Source organism: Cupressus sempervirens, chromosome 6 (assembly GCF_028749045.1).
Source record: "Cupressus sempervirens isolate cs-2001-9-10 chromosome 6, ASM2874904v1, whole genome shotgun sequence".
NCBI lineage: Eukaryota > Viridiplantae > Streptophyta > Pinopsida > Cupressales > Cupressaceae > Cupressus > Cupressus sempervirens.
In genome coordinates, this window is record NC_143123.1 from 214,535,412 (window position 1) to 214,561,338 (window position 25,927).

General features: G+C 35.8%; 1 pseudogene; it reads left to right on the forward strand.

Moving 5' to 3' along the window:
* The first annotated feature begins 222 nt into the window (after window positions 1-222).
* On the forward strand, window positions 223-23,416 carry LOC149552031 (3-oxo-Delta(4,5)-steroid 5-beta-reductase-like; annotated as a pseudogene).
* Window positions 23,417-25,927: the final 2,511 nt, after the last annotated feature.

Here is a 25,927-nt window from a genome sequence, read left to right on the forward strand (position 1 = left end):
TTTCCTAAACTATTCTTTCCTAAATTGATTTTTTCCTTTCCTTATTCTTTCCTAAATTGACTCTTTCATTTTCTACAGCTATATGCATATGGCGCACAACTATATATGTACCTATACAGTTTTATGTGAATACAAGAATGAAAAATATTCTTCTTGATTTCTGATTTTCAAGTTGGTATCAGAGCTTTGAAGCTTGAATCATTTGTATCCCTTCATGGAACCATGGTCGATTTAGATTTAGGAGTATTTGAGAGAAAATCTGCTCCCATTATTATTCAATATGAAGGTTCATCGTTTAAGGTAGGATTACACTCGATGAAACAAATTATGATTTGTGGTCTCAAATCATGGAGATGCATATTGTTGGGAAGGAGAAACTCTCTTTCATTCATGGTAACTCATGGCCACCTATCAAGAAGGATGATGGATATGAGAAGTGGTATGGAGACAATCAAAAGGCCAAAAGATGACTGTTGATATCTATGTCCCCAAAAATTATGAAGTGATACATTCGCTTACCCACCACTCAAGATATTTGGAAAGCTCTTTCTAAGGCTTTTTATGATAGAGCAGATAAATTGTAGGTGTTTGTCTTGAATCGTAGGGCTTGCTCTGCCAAGCAGAATGGCAGAACACTCTTTTTGTATTATGGAGAATTAACTAAGATTTTTGGTGAGTTGGATCATCGTGATAAAGTGATCATGGAAAGTGAGAATGATGCTGAATCTTACCAAAAATCAGTTCAGTGACAAAGGGTGCCTATTTTTGTTGCTAGATTAGATGGTGACTTCGAATAAGTTCATGGTGAAACTTTGAGAAAGGATCCTATCCCCAAATTAGAAGCATGTTATGCATTGGTCCACCATGAATTTGTTCGATGCACAACAATGATTGGAGAACCAGAAAAGACTGAAGGTTCGGCCATGGTGACTCGAAACTGGTCTAATTAGAATGGGCCTCCTCAAAACCCACCTAGGATCACTAATGGTGTTAATAAATCCACCTACAAATGCACCCATTACAATCAAACTAGTCATACCAAAAGTCACTGCTTTGAACTTGTTGGGTATCTAGAATGGTGGGATCGTAGCCGTGATTCATGAAAGAAGAATTCCAAGAAGACCTCTAGTGTAGCGTTTGTTGAAACAAAGACAGAGGACAATATTGTTGGATAGATCTCAGCATTAGTAGGTAATGGTGGTAAGTCTTTAAATATGTCTACACTTGTTTCTAATAGTGCATGGATAATTGATTCTAATGCTACGAATCATATGACATTTGATTCTAGACAGGTCTCATCCCTTAAACCATCCTCAGAAAAATTTGTTTTCACTGCCAATGGGTCTCTGGCCCTAGCTATTGGAGAAGGATCCTTACCTCTCATTGATACTTTGAATCTAGATTCTAGTTTAGTAGTTTCATCTTTGGATTACAATTTGTTGTTAGTTTCCCAAATCACCACTGCTTTACTTTGTGTTGTAATTTTTTGGCCTAATTTCTATGTGTTTAAGGACATCCAAATGAAGCAAACAATTTGTTGTAGTGTTAGGAAAGGGAACCTATATTACTTGGACTTGGTGTCAAAGAGTTTGGACAAGTTAAGGAAAAATCTGAAATCTAGTTATGGAATCAACGTCTGGGACATGCTTCCTTTGGTTACCTAAAAAAATTATTTCCTACTTTATTTGCAAAATTTGATGTTTCTAGCTTCCTTATGAAGTTTGTGAACTTGCAAAAAGCCATCATGCTTCTTTTCCATTAACTTTGAATAAAAGTCCAGTTCCATTTATGATCATACATTCTGATGTTTGGGGTCCGTCCAAAGTCACTACCTTGGGTGGATCACTTGGGTTTGTTACTTTTATTGATGATTGTACTAGGATGACTTGGGTATGCTTAATGAAGTCTAAAAGTGATGTGAACTTGTTATTTCAAAATTTTTATAACATGATTCGTACTCAATACAACGCACAAGTTCAAGTTCTTTGTAGTAACAATGGAGGCGAATATTTTAATTCTGAACTTCAGTAGTATCTGGAAGCACATGAAACTATTCATCAAACTACTTGTTCCAATACACCTTAGCAGAATGGGGTAGCCAAGAGAAAAAAATTGTCACTTGTTGGAGGTTGTCCGCACTTCTCTAATAGAAGCCCATATACCATTATCCTATTGGGGCGAAGCACTTACCTTTGTAGCATATTTGATCAACTGGGTACCCTCTTGTACTATTGACTTCTAGACACTATCCCTGGCTCTCGCTAAGGTAGTTGTTGCTCTAGCTATCCCAAATTTACCTCCTCATGTCTTTGGTTGTGTAGCTTTCGTACACCTCCATAAGCATCAGCACAACAAATTATATCCTCGAGCGTTGCGATGTGTCTTTCTAGGATATGCTACTTATCAAAAGGGGTACCGATGCTATCATCCTCCAACTAAACAAATTTTTATTACATTGGATGTAGATTTTCATGAAGACTCTATCTATTTTTCCTCTGAGCCTGAACTTCAGGGGGAGTACCAAAAGGAAATTCAGACTCTAGACTATGATGATCACATCTCTGAAGATGTAGGTAGCTTGGACATTTCAAAAGATGTGGATAACACCTCTGAAGATGTGGATGTTCACATCTCTGAAGATGTGGGCACCTTAGACATCTCTGAAGAAGGGGAACTCTTTGAACTTGTTAATCAAGAAGTAGGTGAAACTTTTGATCAAAGTAGTGATGAACACCTAGAAACTAAAGCTGTGGGTCCACCTATGTCTGAGTCCCTCACACCACACCAATTGCTTACCAAGGATGTTCCTGAACCATCTAAAAAATAGCTACCTTAGCATCTCACCAGAGGTATCCCTAAATCCACATGTGAACCTGAACTTTTTAGTAAAGTTAAATATCCTATGAGTCATTATGTGTCTAACCATTGTTTGTCAGTATCAAATTAGTCATTTGTAAATCAACTATCTACTATATTTATTCCTAACAATGTGTAGGAAGCCTTAGCTGATCCAACATGGAAAGCTGCTATGAATGAGGAGACGAAATCATTATAGGAAAATAATACTTGGGATCTTGTTGACTGTCCACTAGGAAAGAACCAAGCTAGATGTCGATGGGTTTATACTGTCAAGTACAAAGTAGATGGTACAATTGAACGGTTTAAGGTGAGACTGGTAGCTATGGGATTGATTATATAGAGACATTTAGACCTGGAGGTAAAATCAATAAAGTACGAGTCTTTTTGTCTCTAGCTACGATGATGTGAAGAATGCCTTTCTACATGGAGAGTTGTCCGAAGAAGTCTACATGGAACTCCCACCTGGCTACATAATACTAGAAATACATAGTCTAAAGGTGTGCAAATTAAAGAAGTCACTATATGGGTTGAAACAATCTTCAAGGTCTTGGTTCAGAAGATTCACAAAGTCAATGAAAGCCTTTGGTTACTGTTAGAGCAATTCAGACCACACTTTATTTATAAAGAATTAGTAGGGTAAGATCACTACACTTGTTGTGTATGTGGATGGCATGATAGTTACAGAAAATGATCCTGAAGAAAGGAGGGCTCTATAGGATTACTTGTTTAGAAAATTTGAAATGAAAGACCTTGGTCCCTTGAAATATTTCCTTGGGATCGAAGTGTCTCAATCTAATAAAGGGATCTTTCTATCTCAAAGAAAGTATGCCTTAGACTTGTTATGGGAAATTGGTATGTCAACATGTCAACCCACTGATACACCAGTGGAAGAAGGATTGAAGCTATGTATTGAGTCTAATTAGGTACTAGTTGATAAAGGAAGATACCAGAGACTCGTAGCAAGATTGATGTACTTAGCATACACAAGGCCAGACCTTGCCTATGCATTAAGTATTGTTAGCTAGTTTATGCATAATCCTAGAGAGCAACATATGAATGTAGTTATTTGCATTTTGAGGTATTTGAAGTCTGCTCCTGGAAAAGGAATTTTATTCACTAAAAATGAGGATTATCAAAGTATGGATGCATATATTGATGTTGATTGGGGTAGAGTAGTAGATGAGATGCATTCTACTTTAGGTTATTTCACCTTTGTAGGAGGTAATCTCATTACATGGAGAAGCAAAAAATAGAATGTTGTTGTACAATCAAGTGCGGAGGTAGAATTTAGAGGTTTGACACTTGGAGTATGTGAAACATTGTGGCTAAGACTTCTCTTGAGAGATTTGGGATGTCCGTCTAGGCGGCCAATTCAACTATATTGTGACAATAAAGAAACATGTGATATTGCTCATAATCCTGTTCAACATGATCGTACAAAGCATGTAGAGGTAGAAATATTCTTTATTAAGGAGAAGTTGGATGAGAAGATTGTGAAGTTGCCTAAGATTTGATCAGAGGATCATTTGGCCGATATTCTTACCAAAATAATTTCAAGTAGAGTCATCTCAAATTTTTTGGGCAAGTTGGGCATGTGGGATATCTATGCACCAACTTGAGGGGGAGTGTTTCAATATTGGATTGTTTTTAATATTGGATTGATTCTAATATTGGATTGATTCTTTCCTAAATTGATTCATTCTTTTCCTTATTCTTTCCTAAATTGATTCTTTCCTTTCCTGTAGTTGTATGCATATGGCACACAATTATATATGTACCTATACAGTTTTATGTGAATACAAGAATGAAAAATATTCTTCTTGATTTCTAATTTTCAAGTATATCACCATTGCACCTGTATGAAAACATTGAATAATCTTATGGTTCTCAAACATGCTCTGTATGCGGATGTGGATTGTATATGCCTGAATACAAGAAGAAACTAGCCAGCTTAAACAATTGGGACACTGGTATGGAGTGACAAGCACAAAAAAGAAACTTAGAACTATACTTTGTATCTTAAGAAATTTTTTTTGCTCTGTACATTGTGCAATCTGATCATTATTTTGAAATGTTTCTAGAGATAGAAAATGTCAAAGAGTGATTGTGTTAAAGTATCTGTTGAATGAAGCTAATTCTTGTGTTTCATCATTTGATAATACAAGTGCAATCATTTCTTTTCTTTAAGCTCTAAATAAGTTTTATAATGTTTGAGCTGCAATTTATATATCTTTTAATTTTATGTTTTATGAGCATAAATAGCTGAAAGATAAATGTTTGTAGAAGAATATCTAAAGAATGCAAAGAAAACTAGAGCTAGCATATTCTATCTAGTCATGAGCAAACTGACAAGCCCCAAATTGAACGATTAGCATTGCCATAAAACTGACAAGCCCCGAATTGAAAGAGTAGCATTGTCATAAAATATTTGCTGAATAATTTATTTTGCTTTAGTATAATTATGAACATTTCAGTATACACATATCAGGAAAGTGCACTCAAACTGGATTTTCTTTTATTTGTAGCTTCTTATTAGATCCTCTTCTTTAATTACAAAAGTAAGCCACTATGGAAAACTGCAAATTTTAGATGAAGGGATTTTCTTTTTCATAGATCATCCTTAACTTTTTAGAATTTTGATGGATAATCTACAAATGTCTATAAGACATATCTATATGATTTTATACCCCTTAGTTTAAAAAGCTACAAGAAAATTTCTATTAAATTTACAACCTCTACAATGTCATAATCCCTTTGGAACAATTAGAGTTCCCTCTTTTACAAATTATCAAATATTGTTTTGATTTTTTATAATGTAAATTTATTTGTGTAGTTTTTTAATCAAATTTATTGACTTATATTTTACAAGTAGAAGTTCACAAGAATCCATTTCTTCTAAGAATGAATCTTCTAAGAATGAATGAAACAAAAAAATATTCAACCTCTTTAAAAGATCACAAATCCATCAACATCAACATGATAATTTCTCATCCTACAATCCCTATCCTTTAAATTGTTTATTGCACATAACTTTACAATATAGTAATTTCTGATCCTGCACTTCCTACCCTCCTAAAAGTTTGCTTCACATACCTTTCTTTTGTAAAGTTCTAACTGACATTTTCTTCCTCAATTTCTAACCTTCTAGAATTTTTTCAACATTAACTAACTTGTGTCACATTGAAGTAGAAGTTAATATATTAAATCTTTCATAAATAAATGTTTGAAATGTTTGAATTCTACTCAAGGAAGTTGACATTAAGCCAACTTCACATAAATCACCCCAATTTTAATGAGCTTGACATTCTTGATTGTTCAAGCTTTATTTTCATTCGAGCTAAGAGCTCACCAAATTCTTGCAGAATTAGTTTGAATTGATTTGTATTTTTCGATGATCTTTATTCATTGTTTGCAAATTTGTTGGTCCATTCCTACTGCTTGCAATTATCTATTTAGTGGATGAAATAGCAATGCAAATATAGATATTTTGACCATCATTCATCTCCATCTCATGTTTAGGTTTATCTATTATGGCAGGTTAGCATTCGGGTTATTTTTTTGGATCTCTCACAATGAGTTGGTACTCATGGTGGACAGGGGCTCTTGGTTCTAGAGTAGTAAGTATTTTAATTGTCTGTATGTTTCATTTATAATCTTGCATTAAGTTAGAGAGATTTAAGGTTTAAATTATGAGATAATATAAGACAACAAAGTAGTTATCAACCCTACTAGCTATATTTCTCTGCAATGGAACCCAACTCCTTAATCGAAGTCCTTTGTAGGAAACAAATGTTAATTTTATCAAATGTCTCTGAAGAGACAAATAATGTTGATTAGGGTTTTAATTTTATCGAATGTCTCCGAAGAGACAAATAATGTTGATTAGGGTTTTAAATTCCCAAAAAAGATGATACTCGAGCTATAATAAATGTTAATTAGGGTTTTCATTTATAGGAAAGATAAAACTCTTGTTGTAATAGGCTCTAGGTACTTCAAATATTTAACATGAAAAATCATTCTTGAAGATAATAAATTAAAACAACATAAAGTGTAGGGTTGGTTTGTAAACACCTATTTCTATAAATCAATTAGTTTATACCATTTTTGGGAGGGGAAATAGATCTGTGTGATTTTGATAAGTTTGTAATCTTTTAGTTTCGTATAATTGGTTGTGGAGACAAAAGGATTTATTCTAGCTCTTGAAAAATGACTCATATCTGACTCCATGAAAAATTTAACACCAAAATTGTTGTTCAATTTTTGTGACTCTTTGTTCATTCCATCCATAGTTTGAAGCAAACAATAGAAACTTTTGAAGTTAGAACCATTCATACATAATGTAGAGAAGAGAAGCCTGATAGATCTGTTTAAAAGTAGAAATGTATAATTTAATGCTTACTATAGAATTAACAGAAAGCCAAATCCATTGTGCCATATTTTATATGGTAACTTATATATATTAAAAATTTAGTGTAGTGAAATTCTTTTAATAAAGGATTTCTAGTTTGAAGGATGTGACTCATCTTTTTTTGGGTTTGTTGGGTTAGTAGAGAGACAGAGGACCAGAACTGTGAAGCCAATGGAAGAATGTTCAATAATGTCTTAGATGCACTACTGCCTAATGCCGAAAATCTTGAAAATATCTATCTACAGACTGGTGCAAAACACTATGTGGGTTCATTTGATAGTTTGACCAGTGGAAACATTCAGTCGCATGAGCCACCCTTTCATGAAGGGCTTCCTAGGTTACCAGTGTATGCATGAATATGTGGCCTCTGTTAACACACACACTTCAACACGGTCATTGTATGCAGATTCATCCTAGAATGAACATGAGATTGTTCACCCAAGATTTGCCTTGCAAAGTGACCTGTTGCCTTCTATCTAAAGGGATTTTGCTTGTTAATATCCTCAAAATCAAGGTGCAAGCAACTAGACCCTCTAAGAATGAAGGATTTAAAGAAATACAGCTAGTCTAGATGAATGTGCAAAGTATTCTAAATGAGATATGCAATGTAATCTAAGAACAAGTGAAGGAAACTAGATTAATCATATGCATATTATACTAAATGAAATTAAACTAAGGATGAAAATATATGCAAAATATGAGCAAATGTGAGCACATGCGAGTATGAATTTCAACAACACTTCGATAGCAATTCAATTCATCCTCCCCAAAATGAAGAAATGAGGGTCTCTTAAATAGATTTTCTTGGAATCCATCAACAGTTGAGATCGATTTCAATCAATGGTCAGGATTGAAGATGAGGTTTAGTTAAGGTGGAAGATTCCCAAATTAAAGGGAGTTAACTAACTCAGATTTGAGTGTAAAAATCAATCAGCTCAGATAGACTGTAGTGTAAAAGTAAGTGATTTGGGTCACTTCTAATTTGATCAACTAGTAAACTGGGAATTTCTATTTTTGAACTGAAGAGAAGAATTAGAAAGAATATTCAATTTAATAAAATGAGATATGCTCTCATAAATACCTTTTATATTTAATTAAATAATTTTTATTCAATTAATTAGAGACACTTTTTTTATTTAATTAAATAACTTCATTTAATTAATTAGGAATGGCTTCCTATTTAATTAAATAACTTTTCTTAATTAATTAGAAATAGCTTTTCTATTTAATTAAATAATTTCATTTAATTAATTAAATTAGGCATATTTATTAAATTAAATAAATTTAATTCCATAGTACATTAGCCTTAGGTGATGATTTAATTTAATTAAAGTGTAAATACTTAATAATTAAATTAAATCTTAATCAATAGGTTTAATGTGGCTAATATGAGTCAATAGTATAGGAATTAAATAAAGAGTCTGATTAATGCAGATTAGGGTTTTAAGCATTTGATAATTAAGTCAAGTAGCTAAACTTCGAATAAGAATTTGCCTAGTGAAATAGGACTTTAGAATTGATTTAGATAGACCAGAATTGGTATCATGGCAATGAGCCAATTTTGGGGTATTACATTTTGCCCCTCTTTGAATGAATGTGTCAGCAGCACATTTGATTCAAAGAAAATTAGAAAGCCTGATACGAAGATGAGATTGGTTCTGAAGTTGATGATACAGAGACCAATTGATAAGCTTTTAAGGACTATCTTTAGAACAGAGCTTAATCCCAAGGAATCCAAGTAGAATACCTAGATACCTAAAATTGATAAGCATTTAAAAGGTTTCTTTAGAATGAAGTTTGACCTTTAAGGATCTAGATAGAACACCTAGATACCCGATATTGATAGCATTTATTAGATCATCTCTAGAACAGAGCTTAACCTTTAAGGATCTAGATAGAACACCTAGATACCTGAGAGTGATAGCATTTAAAAGATCAGCTCCAGAACGGAGCTTAACCTTTAAGGATCCAGATAGAACACCTAGATAACTGAGAGTGATAGCATTTAAAAGATCATCTCCAAAATGGAGCTTAACCTTTAAGGATCCAGATAGAACACCTAGATACCTAAGATTGATAAAAGATAGCAAGATCGAATCACGAGTCGTAGAATCATCCCCAGAACTAGGCTTGATCCTCAGGAGTTAGGGTTTAGACTGTCCCAATACCTATCCATCAAACTCTAAGATGAGTTTTTATAAGATTGATCCGTTGATGAGATAAGATAGATAGAAAAGATGCCATATAGGAGGGAGCAAGATGACCTGAGTGATGAGATGCCCCAAGTGATGAGGACATAAGATAGGAACAAGATGTCCCAAATGATGAAGATTCAAATCAATTTGATATGAATGCATATGTATTATGATGTGATGTGATGTGATGTGATTATGAGCATGTAGAGTAGATATTATGAGTATATGGATGCAATGCATATGGAAATGGACTGACATCTCATGTAGTGTTGCGTATTTTTGCTTGACAGTGACATGTATTCCATTGAGGAGCGTGAATTGACGAATCAAATGCTTGTGTAGTTGTGGAGAAACCTGATAAGTTTGAAGATGCCCCCAATCCTTCATGACACAGGGGAGAAATAGAATCACAATCGAATTACATGTGTATGCAAGTGAAGTATGTAATGCAAGACTATATTAAATGCAACCCTAAGTCTGGTTACCAAGCCTCGACAATTTATCATCACTGGATATAGAACAAAGCTTGTACGATATACAATTCCCACTGACATTGCAATCATGAGAATGTGAATAGAACATATGTTATAGGTTTTTCAGGATTAAATGTAAGCATTCGAGGCACAAGAAGACAGAATGAACAGAACATTTATCCCTTTTAATATAGCAAGTTAACATAAGCATCAAAGCATAAATGCTAGGATGACCTGAATGTTGCTTGCATGAAAGGCACACCAAACACATGGGAGATCCATCTTATGCTTAGTATTAAGTAAGTATTTTGTCCGCAACAACCATTGTGTTCATAACTTGAGACAAAAGTGTGCTAGGTATACTCGTAGTGACCCGTACGTTCACTTAGCAGGACAAGTATCATAATTTACTATAGCATGAAGAGTTCACTCCAAAAAACAAGGAGAAGAACCAACGTTATTGACATATTCATGTAAAAGGAGTTGAGGTACACATGACGATCCAATACGATATGGAGGCTCTTATAGTGGACACCCCTTTTATAGGAATAGATCAACCTATTGGAACTAAACCATAGACAGAAAGCAAAGAAAAGATCATGCCCCTAGTCATTACTTCTCTAGTCAAAGATGACATCATCAAGTTGCTCGAGGAGATATGATAAAGAAAAACAAAGAAAACAAAGAAAATACTCAGCATATCCAAACAAGTATATCATTTTTTGAGCTCAATGTTTTTGAGATTGATGTCAAGTGTCAATGTCCAGAATATATTTGAAATAAATCTCTTCAGTAGGGTGACGACAGTGGGCAGATGCAGTCAGAATGACTGGTGACTAAGGTCAAAGGGAAATATTCACAATGAAGAACCTAAGAAGCACTAAGCAATAGTAAACAGACACAGCTAGGACAACTGGTGACTGATGCAAGAGTGATCTTCCATAAAGGAATCTAGAGATGTGACATCAACAATAGTAGGCAGACATAGCTAAAACAACTGGTGACTATTGTGAAAGACATTCTATGAGGAGAATCTTGAAAAGAGTGACACTAGCAATAGTAGGCAGATGCAGTGAGGACCATCGGTGACTGTCGTGAAAGAGATTCTATGAGGAGAATCTCAAAAAATAGTGACACTAACGACATTAGGCAGACGTAGTGAGGACCACTGGTGACTATGTCAAAGGATATTCTATGAGGAGAATCTTGAAAGGAGTGACACTTAAAGGAGAATGCCCTTGAGCTATAACAAGACTCAATCCATGGATACATGAGCTGAAAGAGGAAAAGCAAGAAAGTGAAAACATGAAAGCGATTGTACAAAGAGCTAGAAGATGCACTACAAGATGGAGCATTGTGAACAAGAGGCACCTGTTTTCCAAGTTTTCACCTTCTTGGCAAGATTTTCCTTTTTTTGCTACCATGATGCCTATTTCTAGGTTTTCACCAATGGTACTTTTTTTGTTTTTCAATTTTTTTGTATTTTTCTTATTTTTGATTTTTTTGTATTTTTGAGATTTTTCACTTTTTTTGGTGTTACCAAGGCGCCTATTGCTTGGTTTTCACCAAGGTAACAATTTTATTTAAGGACATTTTCTAATTTTTAGGATTTTTTCAAGACATATATATATATATATATATATATATGTACAAAGAGCTTACTGATATCAGATCAACTATAAAACCACTTCAGGTGGAGAGTGTTGACAGGTTCTTTAAGCACTTCTCCTTTGGTTGTGGAAAGCTGATAGGTGCCAGATCCATATACAATAGTAATGATGTAAGGACCAAGCCAGTTCGGTTCAAACTTTCCTTTTTGGACTCATTGTTGTTGATTCTTAGGGTACTCCCTTAGGACGAGATCACCCAGCTAGAAGTCACGTGGCTTGACCCTTTGATTGTAGCTTCTTTCCATTCATTGTTGATATGCTCATAGATGATCACATGCCACTTGTCGTCGTTCATCCAGTAACACAAGCTCTTGAAGCCGAGCTATCCTGTAGTCATCATTAGTGATAAGGCCCTTCATAGAGATTCTCAAGGTAGGAATCTTGACCTCTATTGGAAGCACAACATCCGTGCCATACACCAAAGCAAAGGGAGTCATGTCTGTTGGAGTTTTGATGCTTGTCCTATATGCCCATAGGGCTGGATTGATCTGGAGATGCTAGTCTCTCCCTGATTTGCTAACTCTGTGATGAAGAATTTTGAGGATCACCTTATTGGATGCCTCAGCCTGGCCATTACGTTGGGGGTAATAAATGGAAGATGAGTGTTGTGTGATTTTGAATTTCTTGCATAATTCCTTGAGGTATTTGTTCTTGAATTATCCTCCATTATCAATAATGATTGAGGATGGCACACCATATCTACAGATGATCTAGTTTGTGATGAAAAGTGCTACAGTTTTTCCATCAGCAATTGTGAGAGGTACTGCCTCTACCCATTTTGTTAAATAATTTGTAGCCATGATAATGAACTTATGTCCATTAGAGGAGATTGGGTGGATCTATCCCACCAAGTCAAAGGCCCATTGTTGGAATGGCCATGTCATAGTAGAGGGAATCAGCTCTCTGGCTGGAGCGTGGATGAGATTCCCATGTAGTTGACACTATTTGCAGAACCTAGCATACTTGATAGCTTCTTGCTCCATTTTGGGCTAGTAGTAACTAGCACGAAGGAGTTTGCAAGCTAGTGTTAGGCCATTGGAGTGAGCTCTACAAATGCCCTTGTGAATGTCAATTAGTGCGCATTTGGACTCTTTGAGTTCTAAACACCTAAGGAGCATTCCGTCGAGACCTCTTCTATACAGATTGTCAATAATAATGACATAATGGAAAGCATTATAGATTAGGTAACATTTCTCATTCCAGGTCAGACCTTTTGAAATGATTTGATTGCGAAGGTAGGAATAAATGTGATGGTAGCGAGATGATTCTTGTCTTATAACAGAACAGATCATCTTAGAATCAGGAGTGTCATAGGCTGGGTAGTGTAACACTTCCACCAAGAACTCATGTTAGAGATCATTTTTAGGCATTTGTAGTAGGGAGGCCAGAGTGGCCATGGCATCAACCACTTTATTATCTGCTCGTTAAACTTGTTGGAAGGTGATGTGTGCAAAATAATTCTTTAAGTCATCAACCATGCACTTGTAAGGAATTAGTTTCTCATCCTTTGTTTGGTACACATCATTAACCTAGTTGATGACAAGCTAAGAGTCACCAAAGATATCTAACTGATCCACTCTCCATTTAGCTGCAATTTTCATGTCATTGATCAAAGCCTTGTATTCAGCAATGTTGTTTGTACAAGGAAACATAATCTTGTACACTTTGGGCAGTGAGTATCTCTATGGTGTAATGAAGAGTAATCCAACACCTGATCCTTGTTGTGTGAAGGACCCATCAAAGAACATAACCCATGTGTGGTGTGTGAATGTTAGAATCGACTCATCTGGGAAATCAATGTTCATTGGCAGAAGACTTTGCATGGGTGCATCAGCCAGTTGATCTACAATTACTTGTCCCTTGATAGCCTTGCATTCAACATATTGGATGTCAAACTCGCTAAGTATCATAACCCATTTAGCCAATCTTCCTGTGAGAGTGGCCTTACTAAGAAAGTACTTTAGTGGGTCTATCTTAGCCATGAGCCACATAGTGTGGGCAAGCATGTGGTGTCTCAACTTCTGGGAAGCAAAGACAACTGTCAAGCAAGCTTTCTCAATAATGCTATAGTTCTTCTCATAAGAGGCTAGTGTTCGGCTCAAGTAGTAAATAGCCCTTTATTTTTTGTCATTATCTTCTTGAGCCAACAAGATTCCCAAAGATGTTTTAGTGGCTGAAATGTATAAAAGCAAAGGCTTCCCATGAATAGGAGGCATCAGGATTGGCAGATTGACAAGATATTGTTTGATTTGTGTTAAGCTTTGCTCACAATCCTAGCTCCAATTGAATTTCACACCCTTATGTAAGGTCTTTGTGAAGGGTTGTGATCTATCCGCCAATTATGAAATAAACTTGTGAATAGATTGAAGCCTTCCCTATAGTCCTCTCATCTGACTGATGTTCCAAGGTGGTGGCATGTCCATTATTGCTAATACTTTCTCTAGATCTACCTCAATTCCTTTTCTAGAAAAAATGTATCCCAAAAACTTTCCTGATGTGACACCAAATGTGCATTTCTTAGGAATGAGTCAAAGACTAAATTTTTCCATACAATCGAGGATGGGCCCCAAATCTTATAGATGAGTATTGTGTTTAGCACTTTTGACCAAGGTAGCATCAACATAGTCCTCCATGGTTCTATGCATCATATCATGGAAAATTTTAGTAACAGCTCACTAATATGTAGCACCAGCATTCTTCAACCCAAATGGCATCAAATTCCAACAAAAGGTTCCCATGCACATGTGAAAGCCATTTTCTCTTGGTCTTCTAACGTAATTTTTATCTGATTGTATCCAAAAAACCATCCATAAGTGAGTACATCTCATAGCCAGTTGTCATGTCCACAATAATATCAATATTAGGGAGCGGAAAGTCATCTTTAGGACATGCCAAGTTAAGATCACAGAAGTCTGTACAAACCCTGATAGATTTATCGTGCTTGGACATTGGAAGAATATTGGATATCCATTCAGCATAATCAATTGCACGGATGAAACCAGCTTTTAGAAGTTTCTCCAATTCTGCTTTGATGAGAAATGCAATGTGAGGATGCATTTTTTGAAGCTTCTATTTAATTGGTTTGATGCCTGGTGCTATGGACAAATGATGCATGATAAGATCAAGATCCAATTCTAGCATGTCAGAGTATGTCCAAGAAAAATTTATTTTCTTTTTTTTGAAAAAGGCAATGAATTCATCCTTTTCTTCAAGTGACAGTGATTGTGCCAGATGTATCATATGAGGATGTTCTTCTATGCCTAGGTTAATTGGCTATGTCAGCTCTATCAACACTGATGATCTCTCCTGAAAGTGACTTGGAAGTGCATCAAATATCTCATCCATGGGCACCTCAGAGAGGTTTTTAGCCTTGGATATGTCTTTTGTTTTTACTTTTTTGTGTTCCAACACTGCCATAATGTGGTTTTCACCAACGGATCTTTTGCATTTTTTCTTTTTAATTATATGATTGAGATATTTGATGTCAGCTTCAGTCATGTTGATACTCTGCTCATTGGTGGAAGATGTTATAGGTTTGATAGCATTTATGTAACAGGTGAGAGCATAGTCATTCTAGAACGTGGGACTTCACTAGATGCATTGGGGTTGCAGTCTATAAACTCAAGATGTATGAGTGAGAGAGTAGTGGTTGGATTAATTGCATTCATAGTATAGTCATTAAGTGCTTGGGCCAGCAATTTGAGACCTATGACAACCTCGTCCATAGGTGTGTTCAAATGCCTCAGAGTACGAATGTCAGTAATTAATGACTCTAGGACACTAGTTGGATCCGACCCATGTGACCTAACCATAGATGTTTCACCCACTTTGATTTGGTTTTCATAGACATGCACTTGGTCAATGTCTTTATCAGTAGTCACTTCTAAAAGAGAGTCAAACTCATATTCCCTAGAGTCAATGCTACATGGCGAGAGCTTATAAAACTCCCCAATAGTGATAGGGACATAGTCACCTTCATCCTCTAGGTTATTACACAAATACTCAACATGGCATGACTGACTAGATTCTCCCTTTTTTGAATGATATTTGAGTTGCTCAATATTATCCTCAGAAGAGTCACTAGTATCATCCACAGTGCTAACACATGACACAAAGTCATCTGGCTCAGCAAAGAATTTAGTGAGATCATAAGGGATAGGATGAGGATAGGAATCGTTATCATCAGATTCTTCCTCTTGAGTATCTGACTCAGCTTGTGACTCATTTTCAGATGAACTCTCAGGTGTTGGTATGAATTTATTTGGTCCCAAATGAAAAGGAACCTTCTTAAACCCTAGGCCAGTTGTATCATGGTTGCTTCGAGCTCTTGCTTTGATAGGATCAATTAGGCCATTGTTATTGCACCCAATAGGGCCAGTTCCCTTGTAACCAAAATGTTTCATAAGCCTAAGACCAGGCCCATATTTCTCAGGAGTGATTTCTTGAGCTTGTTCTATTAGATCCACTGGAGCCTCTTCTCTATAAAGCCATGTACAAATGGATATGTTTTCACTTTCATCTTCTAAGGGAATTGTAGCCTTAAAAAAATTGTTATTGTACTTGGTCTAGGGCATCAGCACGAATGGCTTCTTTGCCTCTGAGGGTCTCCCATAATGTTGAGGAGACTCTGGGAGAGATGTTAATGAGAGCACTAGCTCAATGTGATACTCTCCCATGCTAGTTTCTTTCAATTTGAATGACTACTCAATTTGTTTCAACTTATTATCATGATAATCAGTGGACTCATGATTAGTAGGGATGAAAGTTTTAGCAGCCTTGAGCATATTGCAGGTATAGCTAGTAGTGGCAGGCATAGTAACTTTAGAGCCATGAAAAGGGAACTTGATGCATTGGTGGTATGTGGATGGCACAATGTACATCTCATGTATCCATGGCCATCCTAATAGAATGTTGTAAGCCAAGGGAATGTCAAGCACCTGACAGGTGACATCCCTTTCTATAGGACCGACATGAATGGGCAAAACCACAAGACCTAAAGACTTTCATTCCACTTTGTCATATGCTTTGATAGTGATCTTACGTTGAGGATCAATAGAGTTCTCAGAATAATTCAATTGTCTAAGGAGAGCAACATAGACAATATTTAGGCCAACGCCGTTATCGATGAGTACCTGATGAACATGTGTCTGATGGATCATAACCTCAATATGTAAGGGTTGATTGTGTGGGTGACTCAGAAAGTTATCATCCTCCTTGGAGAAATTCATGAGATAAGGTGAGGTCAGGTGATCTACCATGGATTGAAATCACTCAAGATCAAGATCTTGAGGAACATTTGCCTCCGCAAGGGCTTTGTCTAGAATGTGCCTATGAGTAGGCGAGATTTTAAGTAGCTCAAAGATGGAAATTTGAGCATTAGTTCGTTTCAATTGATTGAGAATACTATAACTAGTTGCTGTCAAGTTTTTTGTGGGTTTTGCACCTTTACCAGATGGACCAATAAGGGCTTTGTCTTTGTGTTGTTCAAGATCTGAAGTAGGAGGTGCAGGGCCTTTGAGCACCAACTTGGCACAAGAATGCATGAAAACATTAGTGTAGTGTTGCAATGGTGTATTATACATTGCATTGAAAGTAGGGCCCCTTATGACAAATGGTGTCTTGGGTTTGTCATCATCTTGTTTGCCCTTAATGGTAATAATGTCATAGTATTTAGAATCCATAGGTTCAACCATGTGAATGACATTGTCATCATTGGAATATGTATAGTTGACCTTTTTGTAGGGTTGTGGTTTCAAAGTCTCTCCTTTTTCATAAGCTAAGAAAGGTTCTTTGAACGCCTTGTGATCCGAGTTTTTTTTATGTCCATCTACCACGAGATCACCAACATCAATAATGTCCTGGACTTTATGGTACAAGTTTATATAGTTGCTAGTTTTGTGTCCCTTATTTTGGTGATACTCACAGAATGAGTTTTCATTCCACCATGGTGGACATGGTTGCGGATCATAGGGATGAGGATTATCCATTGGTGAAGTAAGCTTATGTTGTAGCAATGTTTTGTAAACCACATCCAAAGGTTCTCCCAAGGGTGTATACTCTTGGTTAAGGTGTGTGGCCAAGGAATTTCTCAGTTTGTTCCCAGATGTTTTGTTTTCAGGAGGAGGTTTCTCAGCATTTTTGGTTTCTTTGAGGCCATTTGTGAGATTAAATGCTTCTTTAGCAGGTTTGGGTGTGACATTGTCAATGACTCCATTAGGTACAATTTCTCAGTTCTTGTTGACATGTTTGGTGTTATCCCTGTTGGAAGTGGAACCTTGTTTTATGTCCCTTTGAAGAGTAAGTTCACCTTTCTTGACCATAAATTCTTTGATACAGATAGCCTGCATGATCATGTCATCAAAGGTATGTGGACCTTGAAGTTGGACTTTATATCCGAAATCAGGTAGGAGGTTATCAGTGAAAATGTCAAGCTTCTCCATTTCTAGAATTTTGCGGGAATATTTAGTGTACAGTTGTCTCCACAATTGGAGGAATGTGAGAAAAGGTTCTCCAACTTTCTATTTAAGGTTGCATAAATCTCAAATATTGACGGGGTGTTGTATGTTATGAGAATACTACTGAACAAATAGATTGGCAATTTCATCAAATGTCTTGATACCAGGAGGTACATGTGAGAACCACTCTAAAGCCTGACCACCTAAGCTTCTAGGGAATAAATGCATGAGGTATGTTTTGTTGTGTATAAACTCCATAGACAAAGCACCAAATTCTCGCAAGTGATTTTGGGGATCTGTAGTACAAAAGTACTTGTCATACTTGGGTAGCTCTACACCTCGTGGGAAAGGTGACATGTTTATGCTTTTGTCAAATGAAAATAAACAAAGATTGTCCAATGTGTATGTCTTCCTAGGTTTCTCCTTTTCATGCATCATCTGAGCCAGTTGATCTCGCATAATTTTCAATTGTTTTTGGAGTTTAGAAGTCTCAGTTTCTTCTTCAAGCATGATAATGGTTTCCACATCAAAATGAGAGGGTAGCTTAGCTCCCTCTTGGGCAAGTTTGAGAAAGTATTTTTCTTTTTCTTCGTTGAGTAGGATTCCCATGACTTTTTGAAAGTTTTTGTCTCTTTGACATTTTGCTATGTGTTCAGGGAGTATTTTCACCTCTTCCTATTCTTCATCGGTGTCATAGTCTTTCTCTTTCTCTTTGTCATTTCTAGGTGGTTCTTGATGTCTACTACAACTACCATGTTCAGATTCATGATTTGTAGGAACATGTTGAGTTTCAGTGTGTTGTGTTTAAAAAGGTCCTCTAAAAAAGGAATCAGACATCATGTTTGGTGATGTAGGACCTCTACCTGTCTCAATGTCCTCTTGATATAAAGGATTCCTAATTTTTTGCAAGTTTATGAAAAATTTTTGCTGACTTCGAGGTGACCTGGTAGGTTAGGGAGATCGTGAAGATGCCTCACTAGCCAAACTAGATACAGATTGTGTAATGAAAGGTAAGTGACCTCTACCACGATTACGACCCCTAGCATGACCACGTCTAAGGTTATGGGGATAAAACATGTTTCCACTCCTTGTCACTATAGTCATAGATGAGGGCAAAGAGCAAAAAACCTAGACAAGTACTACACTAAGACTGAGTCTCAATAGGGTAGGACAAGAATGTCATATACTAAGGCATGAGTAGTCTGATTTGAAGGCTAAAAAAAAGCCAAAGGTTATGACTATCATAACACGAAATATGACAAGCATTTAAGACATGAAGAAAAAAGTTAACTCAAGAGATGAGACCAGTCAAAGTATGAGACACAAGTATTTAGTTAAGCAAAGTGTTGTTGTTTTAGGACTATTTTCAGACAAAAAAGGACAACTTAGTGCAGGAAATTGACTGGACTAAGATCTCAGATTAATCAAAATGACTGATTTGATAGTTTTTAGAGCAGAATTTTGCATGGAGATTTTTTGCAAGCTGCTCGAAGAAGTTCACAGGGTCACGAAGACTCATGATAGTGGTTTAGTTTCATGTGAGAAAGTTTTACAGGTTGCATGAAGACTTATGATAGTGGTTTAATTTCGTGTGGGTATACGCAAGATCTTGCGCGAAGACTGAACGAGCTCATGCAAAAAAGTACAAGTCTATGCTAAAATTAGGACTAGATTAACAATAGCGTTGGATTTCAAAGAGATTTTTAGACTGTTCGAACAGATTGTTGATTCATTTGGAAAATTTCAGACAGATAGCAAGGTTGATTTCCAAGTGTTTAAACAACATTTGGTTTTGAACAAGGCAAGTGTTTTCAACAAGATAAAGGGAAGCAAGTAGTAGTCAAATACAATCCAACTGAGGGCAAAGCAACTTAGAGGGACAAGGGAGTCTTGATTTTTAGTTTGTTTGAGCAAGTTTGGACAGGTTTAGGACTCGATAACAAACACACTTTATCCCTTGAAAAAAAAATTGGTAGAGAAGGAAAAATATTTGTCCCACATCTTATGCGCATGCATGTACCTCACACAGCCATGTCACCCTCTAGAGGGTACCCGTGTTTTTGGTATATTCAAAGGACTCAATAGTATACACTGAACAAGTACCCTTGTGGTAGGGGACAAGTGTGTATACCACCTTCAAATGTCTAGTAGCATGCCTATGGTGAGTTCTATAGGAGAGATTCTTCCCCCTCCTTACACAAAGATTATGCCTCCTTTCAGAGGTGAACTGGGTGGCTTCTAACTAAAAAGTTTTTACTTGGCTTCCAATTGAATTAATCCCTAGTGGCTTCGTAAGCGAAGTTGAGGCTAGCAGCCCACACCAACATCTAAAAGTGCACACTACTTTCTTAACAAGCTAGGGGCCAGTGCCAACCAGTGCACAGACAGAGCTTCCCCTTGATATGTGATATCAAGAATTAAGGGGAAGAAATTAATTCGGCTTTGGATTCTTTCGCTCTACAAAGCATCTTGATTATAGTGAGTTGGAATATCTGGTGAAAGGAGTGTGCTCACTTGGGTCATTCCCAAAGGTTGGATCACTCTGGTAGGCCCTCTAAAGGATTGACTCAGACTGGTGGTTTGATCACAATGGTCAAATTTTTTGATTTCCCTCAAGGGGAAAGAGCATACTCCTCTACCTTACTTTCTTCCCCAAGAACGCAAAACAAGTTAATTACCAACTTAGCTTAACAAATCCCACCTTGGCCTATTCCAAGACTTTGATTCCTTAAAAGGAAATCATCATCCCTTCATTAAAGGCTTTGTTTGGGAGAACCACTAAGTTGCTTGCCTCTGTCAGAATGCCATCTTTCGAAAGCGTCTAGGTTTCTGATTCACCCTTGATCATGACCTCCAAGTGGTAAAGAGCATAATCTCCTATTCTTCCATCTTGCACCCTAAGAAGTTCACAAGCCCTATTTAATCTAATTTTGAAAGAAATAAAAGAAGACAAACATTTTTTTGTGGGTTTTAAATTTGATCTTTGACAAGTGTATCTTCAGCAATTGTCCTACAAGCAAACTGTTAATCCATGTTTAAGTGGGTTTTAGAAGGAATCTTTAGAAAACATCCTACAAACAATAGTTAGGCTACAACAAAAACCAGAGAACAAATTAAGACAAGAACGTTACTAAAATTAGATAATTTGAAGATCGAAAAATGCTCAAAAATTAAAGTTGTTGTTACAAGATCTCGCACAAGATCTCTGACAGAGTCGTGGGAAATGATTTTCAGTCTTGTGTGAAATTCTTTTATGGCCTGCAAAAAGAAAATAGGTTATGCGTGAAGTTTCGTGCACTTAGGAACTTTCTTGCGTGATACGTAAAGAATCATTGCATGAAGATTTAGAATCCTTGCATGAAAAGGAATAGTCTCGCATGCGAAAATTCAAAACCTGTATGGAATCATATGGACAGAGAACAAAAAAATGATAAAAAAATTTAGAGTAAGGCCGGAGAAATTGATTTCCTTGGCCTCATGGTGGGTGCTAGAAATGTATGCGTGAATATATGGCTTCTGTTAACAAACACACTTCAACATGGTCATTGTATGCAGATTCATCCTAGAATGAATATGAGATTGTTCACCCAAGATTTTCCCTGCAAAGTGACCTATTGCTTTCTATCTAAAGGGATTTTTCCTATTAATATCCTCATAATCAAGGTGCAAGCAACCAAACCCTCTAAGAATGAAGGATTTAAAGAAATGCAGGTAGTCTAGATGAATGTGCAAAGTATTCTAAATGAGATATGTAATGTAATCTAAGAACAAGTGAAGGAAACTAGATTAATCATATGCATATTATACTAAATGAAATTAAACTAAGCATGCAAATATATGCAAAATATGAGCAAATGTGAGCACATGTGAGTATAAATTTCAACAGCACTTCGATAGTAATTCAATTCATCCTACCCAAAATGAAGAAATGAGGGTCTCTTAAATAGATTTTCCTGGAATCCATCAATGGTTGAGATTGATTTCAATCAAGGATTAGGATTGAAGATGAGGTTCAGTTAAGGTGGAAGATTCCCAAATTAAAGGGAGTTAACTAACTCAGATCTAAGTGTAAGAGTTAGTCATCTCAGATAGACTTTAGTGTAAAAGCAAGTGATTTGGGTCACTTCTAATTTGATCAGCAGTGAACTGGGAATTTCCATTTTTGAACTAAAGAGAAGAATTAGAAAGAATATTCAATTTAATAAAATGAGATATGCTCTCATAAATACCTTTTCTATTTAATTAAATAATTTTTATTCAATTAATTAGAGACACTTTTTTTATTTAATTAAATAACTTCATTTAATTAATTAGGAATGGCTTCTTATTTAATTAAATAAATTTGCTTAATTAATTAGAAATAGCTTTTCTATTTAATTAAATAATTTCATTTAATTAATTAAATTAGGCATATTTATTAAATTAAATAAATTTAATTCCATAGTACATTAGCCTTAGGTGACGATTTAATTTAATTAAAGTGTAAATACTTAATAATTAAATTAAATCTTAATCAATAGGTTTAATGTGACTAATATGAGTTAATACTATAGGAATTAAATAAAGAGTTTGATTAATGCAGATTAGGGTTTTAAGCATTTGATAATTAAGTCAAGTAATCTAACTCAGAATAAGAATTTTCCTAGTGAAATAGGACTTTAGAATTGATTTAGATAGACTAGAATTGGTATCATGGCAATGAGCCAATTTTGGGGTATTACAACCGGGGCCTAATTTCTACTACACACTTGAAGATATACTGTTTGATGCTGCCAAGAAGAAAAGGGGACTAACTTGGTCCATTCATCGCCCTACAAAATTTTTTGGCTTCTCTCCATGGAGCTTAATGAACATCATTGGTACTCTCTATGTCTATGCATCCATTTGAAAATATGAGGGGCTTCCTTTCAAATACCCAGGCAATAAAATCACTTGGGAACAATTTATGGATGCATCTGATGCTGAATTGATTGCAGAATAAGAAATATGGATTGCTGTGGAGCCTTTAATTGTTCTAATGGAGATGTGTTCAAATGGAAAAAAACTGTGGAAACACATTGCAGAGAAATTTGAGCTACAATTGTTACCATATAAAGGGGAAGGATTTAGTCTGGCTAAAGCAATGAAAGACAAAGGATCTATTTGGGAGGCAATTATGAAAGAGCATAAGTTATGCCCCACCAAAATTGAGGAAGTTGGAACTTGGTGGTTTGCAAACCTTGTACTAAATATTCCATTTGAGGGTGTCATTAGCATGAACAAAAGTAAGGAGTATGGTTTCTTTGGGTTTCGTAACACAGAAACTTCACTATTATCATGGATTAAAAAAATGAAGTTATCTAAGATTATTCCATAACTAGCATCAGCATGAATGAAACTTGTTATCAGAAATGCATTACCAGTCAATGGGAAGAGTGAGTAGCCTAGAGTGAGCTACTTGGTATGTCTTATATCCAGTTGTTAAGAAAAGTACATGAGTTTTCCATTTTTAAATCTAAAATGAGTGTAAAGTAAAATGAAATAGGTTGTAAAGTAAAATGAGCTATGACCACTTGAATTTACCTTCTTTACAACAAAGCCCAATGAATATATGATAAATTTTAGTGTGAAGGTTGTTGGATTCATACTCTCTTAAAGAAAGTGTTAACTGTAATTTTTTTGAATGACTGGCATTTAGGCCTCTACCTGTGATATGATTTTATATATTCATTAATGTCTTTAATTTTATGTTTTTAGAAAAATATTAATTTTCATTTTTTTTGCTAATTATTTTAAAATTAAATATTTTATTAGTATAATTACAAATACATATATTAAACATAACAAATATAGATAAAGGCTGTGTCAAGCTTCAAAAAGAAACCTTCTACTAACCCAGCTCTGCATGAGGGGCTGTTATTGCAAATCTATGAGCACTTCAAGGCTCAAACGATTAGTAACATCCCATTGCAAGCTGGGAATGAGGAAATCAAAAGTTCTAACTATTCCTCTAACTCAGATGATATTCATAGCATTAGTTCTAAGGAAGGAGGGCTTACCTTTGTGAGTAAAAAAGCTTCACCAAATTTTAAGAAGTCTCCCTCCCCCATCATCCCTAGAAGAATTAGCTCTAAAGATCATGGTTAGAAGAAGATTGAGAAGGAGGAATAGAACACCTGTGATGAAGAGGAGGTGATGGAGTCTGAAAATGAGGAAAAGGAAAGGCAGGAGGAAAAAATGGATTGCTAGGGTGAGAAAAAATGCAAGAGGGTGGGTACGAAGGATGAGAGGTTGTAGCAGGACCTAGACTCTTTCCTGATCCCTCTCTCCTTTGTCCATCCCTAGGCCCATCTAGAGGAGCAGATTTAGGATATTTTTGGCGCTGAGTGTGGGGAGGGGCTAGCCAAAGATAGGAGGAAAGCATGGAGAAATTTTAATGTGAGGACCTCAAAAATGGGTAATTTCAGGGAAGTGATGAACCCCTAGATCCTGGTGGACAATCAGGAGGAACCGCGTCTTGAAGAGCTCATTAACCCTGCGATTGTGGCTATCTCATATAATGCCAGGGAATCTAGAATGAACCTCTTGAACAATGCCCACAATAGCATGATTGATAATTTCAGGTCAATCAAGTGGCTTTTTCACAAGCTAGAGGAGGTTAAGTAGAAGGTGGTTCAAATGGAAGGAGCCAGGAATTTTAAGGGCCTGGAGAAAGGGACAAATTATGATGATAGGCATAGCCTAGCAGAAAGGAGGATCCACAATTTAGAAAATTATAATCACAATCTGTTCAGTTAGACGATCTCACTGCTCAACTCGATTAATAACAACATTTTATCTTTAATAGAGTGGCTTAAAGATAGAGGCATGCAGGGGGATGTGGATTGAAAAGATAGGGGTAAAGCCAAATTTGATGAAGATAATACCACTGGTATCACATTTTCTACTCTAAACTAGGAAGATCGCAGGACTCACCAGCAAGAGGCCGAGGAGAACAAGATGGCACAAGAGGCTGCTTAGGTCATGCAAGAGTTGGAAAGAAAGATCGAGGAGTAGTTCTTATTTTTTTCATTTATGGCTGGCTTTTTGCTCTGGCTTTTGACTATTTCATTTTGTCTTTTCGATTTGGCCTTGTCTTTGGCCTATGTTTATTTGGTGGGGCCTTGTGCTATTTCAGACTTTAGACTTGTTTATTTTGTGGATGGGCTTCTAATGCTTATTTTTAGCCTAATTTGTATTAACTCTCAGGTTTCAACATCCCTGTAAAACCTATTTATCTAATAAAAAACATAATAAATATAGATTAAAAAATAAATATAAATTAGTAATATTTGCAAAACCCTTAAATTTATAAATTGAAACTTTTATTTGGGTTAAAATGAATATAAAATTAAAAAATAATTATAAAGTAGTAATTGCACCTTAACAAGATGCAATTCTTACATCCAAAGGAACAGAACAAAGAAAGACGGGGAGAATTTTTTAAGTAAATCTACATCCTTTTGTCTTATTTCATACAAACTGGTTATATGTATCTTATTTTTAGTTCATACTATTTATTACTTCCAAGATTGGTGTCTATTAATTGTGTTACATTGTCAAAGCATACTTACATAGTCAAAACATACCATGACTAAATGGAAGTGGATGAAGAATAAATTGTGATTTAACTTTTGCATATTGTCAAATGATGATTTTTTGTAATTATCTAGATATTTTATGTGTTGGAGTAAACTATCTTGGTGGAATTGATATAGTTTACCAACTAGGAAAAAATCCCACAAAACTATCATCAATGCAACAGACAAATATTAACCATATCCAACAGATCCCACATTTAATTGAATTGAATTTTTATTTTTAATTATTAGTGGTGGAGTCTAAGCCT